This window comes from Pelodiscus sinensis, chromosome 29 (assembly GCF_052426305.1).
Source record: "Pelodiscus sinensis isolate ZL-2025 chromosome 29, ASM5242630v1, whole genome shotgun sequence".
Lineage (NCBI taxonomy): Eukaryota > Metazoa > Chordata > Testudines > Trionychidae > Pelodiscus > Pelodiscus sinensis.
In genome coordinates this window covers 13982004-13991059 of record NC_143080.1, presented here as the reverse complement: position 1 = coordinate 13991059, position 9056 = coordinate 13982004, and the positions used below count along the sequence as shown (strand labels likewise).

At 47.0% G+C, this 9056-nt stretch overlaps 1 protein-coding gene across 9 annotated transcripts in view; it reads left to right on the top strand.

The window, feature by feature from the left end:
* Positions 1-1376: 1376 nt before the first annotated feature.
* Positions 1377-9056, top strand: part of GJC1 (gap junction protein gamma 1) — a 29099-nt gene continuing 21419 nt past the window's right edge. For 2 of the 9 annotated variants that reach the window (XM_075911176.2, XM_075911173.2), the window contains exons 1-2: positions 1386-1526; positions 3580-3636. The gene's annotated coding sequence lies outside the window, so the exon portion shown is untranslated. Of the gene's footprint in view, positions 1527-2244; positions 3639-9056 lie in introns of those variants that run through there. The other 7 variants (XM_089773912.1, XM_075911172.2, XM_075911180.2 and 4 more) reach the window with 5 other exon arrangements.

Sequence of the window (9056 nt, the reverse complement as noted above, 5' to 3'; positions counted from 1 at the left end):
CAAGCATTGGTACAGGCTGGGGACCAATTGGCTATGTAGCAGTTCTGCAGAAAAGGACCTGGGGGTTACAGTGGATGAGAAGCTGGATCTGAGTCAACAGTGTGCCCTTGTAGCCAAGAAGGCTAGTGGCATATTAAGGGGCATTAGGAGGCGTATTTCCAGCAGATCTAGAGAAATGATTATTGCCCTTTATTAGGCTCTGGTGAGGCCACATCTGGAGTATTGAATCCAGGTCTGGGCCCCCCGTTACAGAGAGGATGTGGGCACGTTGGAGAGGGTCCAGCGGATGGTAACAAAATTGGTTAGGGGGCTGGAGCGCATGGCCTATGAAGAGAGGCTGAGGGAGCTGGGCTTGTTTAGTCTGAGGAAGAGTCTGTGGAAAATGACCAAAGGCTTGAACTCCCTGGTTGAGAAGCTTGAAAGAGCGAAACAGGCACAGCTTGGGCAGGGGATGCAAGACTGTCAGTGTTCACAAAGGGTGTTTCTGAGACGCTTGCAGGCGGGGAATAGCTGCAGCAGGAGTAAGAGCAACGGGATGAATTAACAGAGAACCACCTTGCAAAATGTAACTGGCAGCAGGCAAACCGCGGGCAACTTGCTGCTGGAGTCAGACAGGAGCTTCCAATGTGCAGATGACACCATGTCCAAAAACGTGCGTCAGGCATCCTATATGCAATCGCTCTGAGCTGAGCACCTGGAACCGTGTGTGCAAACCCCTTGCTCTGAGCACCTGGATCCACGTGTGCAAACACTTTGCACTATTGTACCCGACTGCGCGTGTGCAAACACCTTTCCCTGTGCACCTGGCTCCGGGTGGGCACTTTGCACTAAGCACCTGGATCCACGTGTGCAAACACTTTGCACTATTGTACCCGACTGCGCGTGTGCAAACACCTTTCCCTGTGCACCTGGCTCCGGGTGGGCACTTTGCACTAAGCACCTGGATCCACGTGTGCAAACACTTTGCACTATTGTACCTGACTGCGCGTGTGCCAACACCTTGCACTGTGCACCTGGCTCCGCGTGGGCACTTTGCACTAAGCACCTGGATCCACGTGTGCAAACACTTTGCACTATTGTACCTGACTGCGCGTGTGCCAACACCTTGCACTGTGCACCTGGCTCCGCGCGGGCACTTTGCACTAAGCACCTGGATCCACGTGTGCAAACACTTTGCACTATTGCACGTGACTGCGCGTGTGCAAACACCTTTCCCTGTGCACCTGGCTCCGCGCGGGCCCTTTGCTCTGTGCACAGGGCGCCGAGTGTGCAAGCCCCCGGCGCCCCCCCCCGCCGTGCCTCGGCGCCCCCCCCCCCCCGCCGTGCCCCGGCGCATCCCGCGCGCCGGAGCCTCTCCCGCTCCCGCAGACCAGGGACCGAGGCGAGCTGCGCATGCGCCGCGCTGCCCTCCGCGGGCGGGGGGCGGCCCCGAGCCCGGCGCGCTCCGAGCCCGGCTGCGGCCGGCTGAGGGGAGCGATGCGGGGCAGGGGGCGACTCCCGCTCCCCCCGCCCGGCGCCGGCCAGGGGTGAGCGGGGGGTCCGGGCAGGGGGTCCGGGCGGGGCAGTGGGGGCGGGGGGTCCGGGTGGGGCAGGGGGCGGGGGGTCCGGGTGGGGCAGGGGGCGGGGGGTCCGGGCGGGGGGTCCGGGCGGGGGGCGGGCGGGGGGTCCGGGCGGGGCAGGGGGCGGGGGGTCCGGGCGGGGCAGTGGGGGCGGGGGGTCCGGGCGGGGCAGGGGGCGGGGGGTCCGGGCGGGGCAGGGGGCGGGGGGTCCGGGCAGGGCAGGGGGCGGGGGGGGGTCCGGGCAGGGGGCGGGCGGTGGGTCCGGGCGGGGCTCTCCAGGGCTCCGGGTTCACACGCCGCCTCCTGCCCGGCGGCTCGCGGCGCGTGTCCCTTCCCGGGGCGCGGCTCGGCGGCCGGGGCCGGGCACGCGGGGTTCCAGTGTCTGTGCTCGGGCCCTGCAGGGCCTGTGAATACCCCGCGGATCACAGGGACGAGGCTCGTGCGGGGAGTTGGTCCTTGGCAGAGGAAAGATGCGTGTGTGGCGCGGGGAGACCTTCTTGACTCATAAACACGCAGGCTACGTCTACACGGGCATGATTTTCCGGAAATGCTTTTAACGGAAAAGTTTTCCGTGAAAAGCATTTTCGGAACAGCGCGTCTAGATTGGCAGGACGCTTTTCCATAAAAAAGCCCCGATCGCCATTTTCGCAATTGGGGCTTTTTTGCAGAAAACAAATCTCTGCTGTCTACACTGGCCCTTTTGCACAAAAGTTTTTCGGAAAAAGACTTTTGCCCGAACGGGAGCAGCATAGTATTTCCGCAAAAACACTGACAATCTTACATGAGATCTTCAGTGCTTTTGCGGAAATTCAAGCGGCCAGTGTAGACAGCTGGCAAGTTTTTCCGCAAAAGCAGCTGCTTTTCCGGAAAAAGTGGCCAGTCTAGACACAGCCGTATAGTTTGGAAAAGTGCCCAAACCCAACTATGTCCAGAATGCTCTTGGAGCATTTTTTAATGAATCCCTATACTAAAAAAAGACTATGGATAAAGTGTAAGGCTATGAGCAGAATCCTGAGATAAGAGGAAAGACTGTAAGGAACAAATTTGGAAGAACTTTCTGAGAGCATTTGAGAGCCATGATCGAGTTAGTGTGCCCAGAGTAAGCATGGCTGAAGAAGAGAGGGGAACTCTTGCGATGATGGAGCAAGCCATCTGGCTACCAAAACAGACTTTCCTTCTGGGGGGCTCCCCATGATTTTCTGGTGTTGGCATTCAGTTTTTTCTGCTGGGATCCTATCCCCCTTTTGCTTTCACACTTGAGCCCTAGTGAGAGAAGATGAAGTGAGAACAAGTTTGTTTTGGATTTTGTTTCGATTACTTTTAGGGTAATACAACTATGTTAGTAATTTAAATTCTTATTTGACTTGGTAGTGGGGTTTTGTGAGTAAAAGGAACCTATCAAGCAGCCTGAGCTTGTAAAGAGATTGTGCTTTTGGGTGAGGATTGAATTTGTTGGAGTGTGGTAGTGGTCGCGGGTTGGCCATGGTTTGGTGACAGATCGGCATTGTTTTTTCCACCGCTTTGTTTCAGTGTCATGGTTGCATTTTGCTTCCCAGTAGCTATCCCTGCACTCAAGGAGTCTGAGAGATCTGCTATAATTAGAGGGGAGGGAAAAGATTAATGACATTTTATTGCCTACACTACTTTGCTGAAATAATCGGCAGGGAGAGGATAGCGCTAGAAAGAGATTGGAGTTTGCTTTTCTCGTCATTGCTGATCATTGTCATAAAGATTGTCAGGCTCCAATATGAGAGGAAACCTCTGGTATCCCCCTGGAGTTCTGAGTTGCTTTGCAATTTGTCTGCATAATATAGGGGGAGGAGGAAGGGGGCTGTGCTAGGACGTTTTCAAACAATAACCGTGTTGGAAAATGACTTTCTTGTGTTTCAGCTGTTGTCAGTATTTTGTTTTCTAGAGCACTTTAATATTCATCCAAGCTGAAGTAGATGCTCACAGATTATTATTTCTACACATTCAACAATATAATTTTGAGGATCTTGTCTTTGTCCTTTTGGTACAGCACTTGACATCTCCTCGCATTGAGTCTAATATTTTTTCCACTAGAAGCCAGTGAACCGTGTGAGTAAATTTTAGTAATAATTCTGTGCTGCTTCTATCTGATGCCTCTCTTTCTATTAAAAAAGATCCAGTCCGCTTTTCTTACTTTGTGGAATGTTGGTTTTAAATGTGCTGCAGTTTCACCAACTGCTTGTCGTGATCACAGAGGTAAAAGGGGAGGATTAACAACCAATGTATATCTAGTGAAATCAGCCCTGTCAAAGTGATTTTTTTATAGATCATTTTCTTTTGTAGCTGAGTTCAAAAGGCAGCCTTGAATTTGCTGATTTGAATTTGTTCTTCATAATTATTACAGTATTTAAAAGGAGTTTTTGAAGTAATCTTAGCTGATGTGTGGGCCAGCTACACCACTGCAGTAGTTTTCCTAGTTTGAAAACTTTCCATAGTGAACCAAAGAGCTCTACTTAGCTGTTGTTGATTTAATTTGATCATTTGAATTGTCAATAAGATAGAGGTTATTTTGCCAAATTAATTATCTGGACTATAAAAATTAACTATTAAAATGTATACAAAGTTGGAAGTTGCAGGGAGTTACGTGTACTAGATTTAGGAGAAGATTTTCAAAGGCACAAAATGCACCTAACTTGGTGAAAATCAATAGGAACTAAGTGCCTAAAACCGTCATTCGAAAATGTTTCCCTTTGATTTTAAATGAGATTAATGCTTGCCTTCGTAAGCAGAGAGAAAGGGTTCCACGGAAAACCTAAGCAGCTAAAACATGCTAAGACTAAGATTGCTAAGATTGCTGAGCCAAAAAGTGCAGGAGGAACTTTTAATTTAGAAAATGTCATTGATACTATCTTTTGTTAACAGAGCTGTTCTTTACTGAGAACCAAGACTAAATCTTTCCAAGTTCTCTTGCTTCAGAACTTGCAATGTTTTTAATGATTTTTCTTTGCTGATTTCCGAGGCAGTGTTAAATGCTAATGTAGCTATTCCATAAATGTGGGCGGGTTTTGTTGTGCAAAGCTAAAGTTTTATAGATGCAACATTATTTTAATATTATTTTGGAAACTAAATAGGCTCTTTGGCCATCAATGGAGGTGGAATTTGTGTTAGCGTTAAGTGTATTTGTATCCGATTGTGTGGAGATACTGGATCTGTTTTCAGGAAGTGTATCCTGTAAATACCCAGCCAAAGCTTGTCTGCAGTCTGGGGAAGTACACAATCGAACTAGCAGTGTATATGCCAAATAAGTATCAGATTATGGGCACATAGACTTTAAGCCTTGAATAGCTCTGAATTAGTTGTAATGCAATCTCTTCCTTTTCTACATGGAACAAAATTTACTTACATATATAGGGGTGTAGCTTTGGGGAGAATATGTTATGCGCTGCTAGTGTAAGGACTGTGTAATGTTAACACAGCCTTTCAGCATTAGCGCTTGCTTTTTTACTTGATGGAGAATATTTGCCCCAAATCACAGGGTTACTTTCTCTTGGTTTCAAAATGTACCAAGAAGTCTATCATTTCCATCTGAATGGCAATAGCCAAACAGACCTTTAACGCTCTCCATGCAAGGATGCACTTCTACAAGCACATCCATAATACTTCTCCCCATCCCCACTCCACCCTCTAAACAATCTGCAATCCCTTGGTGCAAGTACAGATCCCAATGTAGGAACTTGTTCTCCTGACTTGTTGATAGAATTTAAAATTTGGACCAAAACCACCAAAGTGAGGTTGCAAATAAATAGCTTAAATCACCTAACTTACTGCACAACCTTTATGGTAAAACTTCTAAAATGGTGAGCCGAGAGGAGAAGATATTGTTCCCAACCTGGCCTTAGCAACAGTGGCACCATCTGACTTCTCTGGGTGCCTAGACAGAAGACATGGAAATACATAGCTGCGTACTCTTTGAGGTGCAACATCCTGAAGGACTGGTGTACACTGTATAGTCTGTCCTGATCTCCCTGAAATTCGTTGAACTGAGGTAGGTTTTCTGATTTCTGTAACACTTAGCAGAGCAATTTAAAATACAAACTGTAAAAAGTTTATTTCTGACTGCAGTGTAGCAGGTACGGTTCATGAACCAAGTCAGTTGTCCTTTCAGATTGATCACCATTTTAGAGTCTTAGTTGATTGTGACTGGTAATGTGAAAGGAAACTTTTCAGTCTCTTTTTTTCCCTATTTGAGTAGCTCTAATTTGACTGTGACATTTTGCTCTGAATTGAAATGTCACATGCAACGTCTTGGCCCAACTTCTTTTTATAGATAAATCTCTTTTTAAGAGGCCATTCAAGATTCCACACATATTGAGTACAGTTTTGATATTAGACCCACTTCACTTAGGCCACCAGTTCCTGTTAGGCTTTGAGTGAATGGCCTCTTAAAATGTGTTTTGTTGTGTTTCAAACTCCCCAGCTGATCCTGGATTCCCCAGCTGACCCTGGGCTCCATGTAAACGCCACAGTGGTGTTTCAAAGGGGCAGCACCGCATGGAGCCGGGGTCAGTTCCATGCAGCGCTTCTTTGAAACGCTGAGGCAGCGTTTCAAAGGGACAGTGCTGCACAGCTGAGCCCAGGATCAGCTGTGCTGCCCCTTTTGAAATGCTGCTGCAGAGTTTCAAGAAGGCAGCACTGCACGGAGCCCGGGCACGGGCTCCATGTGGCGCTGCCACTTTGACTATCTGATAGAGGCAGCCAGGGGGCGGGAATTGACTAGTCAACTCAACTATCTGATAAGCATTTGCTTAATGGATAGTCGACTAGTCGTTAACATCCTTAGTCTTTATGAACTATTTTAAATTAGCATGCTGCCAAGTGTGTCGTGGTAACAGAGAACAGAGAGATTTTAATGGAGTCATATTTTCAGATGTACATCTTTCTGGAGGGAGAATTACATGTGTAATTTAAACTTTAGAGCGTTTCAGCAGCAAGGTTCAATACTTACCATTGCGTGGTAGCAAAAACACCAAATGCATTTTACTTGAAAAAATGTATATAGGAGACCCTCCCGATTCACAGTTCCATATATCTGTGAGTCTTCTTTCCCAGCATGGATAGGACAGTGGGTGCTGGGAGCCACGGGGAACTCACCACAGGGGCTAGGAGCCACAGTTCCCAGTATTCGTGAATTTCACCATTTGTGGTAGATGCAGGAACACATCCACCGCAAATAGTGAGGGTTTCCTGTATTGCTTAGTTAAAGGCTAGCTATAAAATATGTTGGACTATAGGCTACTAGATATTTTTAAATAGAGCGGTGATGTTTAAATTAACATCTTTGGATTTATATGATCAGCTGAATTAGGAGCTTCTTTTTAAAGCTATAAATAAAAAGATATATTTGAAATAATGAATGGTGTATTTATGGTCATAACTGTATAAAGGGAAATGCAATGGAAAATTTGAGTCATCTGAGCTGATGTTTGAGACATTTCCCTATGGAGTCACTGGAGTGAAAAATGTTTTGTATGCTTAAACTTGAACAGATGCTTCAAAACAGACAGACAATTTATTGCCATGCAAGTTTAAAGTTTGCAGTTCCATTTACTCAACCAGGATTAACTTGTTAACGCTTCAATTTTAAAGCCTAATTTTCAGTGTCTTTTAGTTGACCTCCAAGGCCCCAGTTCAGGAGGGCATGTCTAACTGTAAGAAGTCCAATTGATGTAGGTGGGATTGCTCACAAACTTAAATTTAGCAAGTTTCTGAAGCATATGCCTGAATTTGGATCTAAATTAGGGATGGGACAGTGTAAACAGTTACATGCAGTCCTCCCCGAAGCTGCTGCCTCTGTATCAGTGGCAGCAGCATAGGAGGGGGGTAGCAGGGCAGGCGGGAGCTGGTGCTTTTGGGGAGCCCCCTGCCCCCCCCACATAAACTTGTAACCACTGAAAACTTCAGTGGTTACACGTTTACCAAAATAAACACATTTTCACATCCCTAATCAAAATTTCCACATAGGAAATGAGGATAAATCTTGTGTTCCTTTCTGAACAGCACTTTTGCCCAAATAACATGGGATTGATCCTCAGCTATCACAGAAATTAATTGCACCTTTTTGATACAGGTTTGTCAGACAACAAAATAATTACAACTTATGGTACATGTCTGGGCTCCTGGTTAAAAAACCTGTTACAATACTCAAAGGAAATGCAAAATTCATAATAGGCAATCAGCAAGTCTTACATACCATACTATGGATGTTAAAAAGCATTTTTTTGTAAACGTGTAACCCCTGAAATACACATTAACACGCAGGGAGTGGCTCCATGGGAGCCGGTGCTCGTGGGTGAGTAGGGATGTTAAATATTGGTTAGTTGAATTGTCGATTGACCTCATGAATTCGTATCGGTTAGCTGACTCTTCTATAGTCACGAGGCAGCCCCTGTCTGGGGAGAAGGGGTCTGAGCTCCTGGACCCGGCATGAGCGGGAAGTGAGCCGGGCTGTCTGCCTGCCTGGCTCCTAACACACTTTAAATGCGGAGCCACAGGGGAATAGGTCCTGGACCCAATGCAAGAAAAATTTCCTGGCAAGGGATGGGGGGCGGGAAATGCGTGTTGTCTGTGGCATTAACCTATATGCTTTTGCTTATCGGTTAATCGACTCTACTATTGCATCCCTAGTGGGGGGTTGCCTCCCTTCCTGCCCCTGCTCTGCTGCCTCTATCATCATCAGTGGTTGGGGAGTGTCAGTTGGGAGTTGGTGCTCTTGCAGAGACACCTGTCCCCTGTTGCTGATATAGAGGCAGCAACATGGGGAGAGGGGCTTGCATGTTACCATGAAGGTTTTAAGCGAGTACAGTGTCACATCCCTAACTCTAACCACTAATCCTCATCTCCTAGGACTTTTTAAAAACTTCTCAGCAGCTCAAACAGCTGCCATTTCTCATTCAAGGAGTAGCCTGTTGGAGTATTGATTCCTCTTTAATCCCCCAAAGTGGAAATTTGTAGAGGTAAGAGAAACAGAAGAGGTGACATTCAGCACTGGATTTATGATAGGTCTGAACTAATTGCTATATTTGGCATTGAAAAGGAATTTTCTCCTGAGTCACATTGACCAAGAACCAGGTGGGAGGGGGGTTGCCTTTCTCTGCAGAATGTGTCACTGATTACTTGTGGGTTTAAATAGTATAAATGGTAAATTATCTGTAACTTGACGTCTTTAAACCATGAATTTAGGACTTCAGTAACACTGCCGGGGTAATATACTATATAAACGCATTGGAGAGAGTCCTGCGGAGGGCAAGAAAAATTATTAGGGGCCGAAGCTTACAAGGAGAGGCTGAGGGATTTGGGGCTTATTTAGTCTGCAGAAGAGTGTGGGGGGGGGGAGAATCGATAGCAGCCTTCAACTACCTGAAGGGGGGTTCCTAAGAGGATGGAGAGAGGTTGTTCTTAGGGATGACAGAGTGAGGCGCAATGGTCTCAATTTCCTAAATGGTCAGAGTTAGGACCACCAAATTTGGT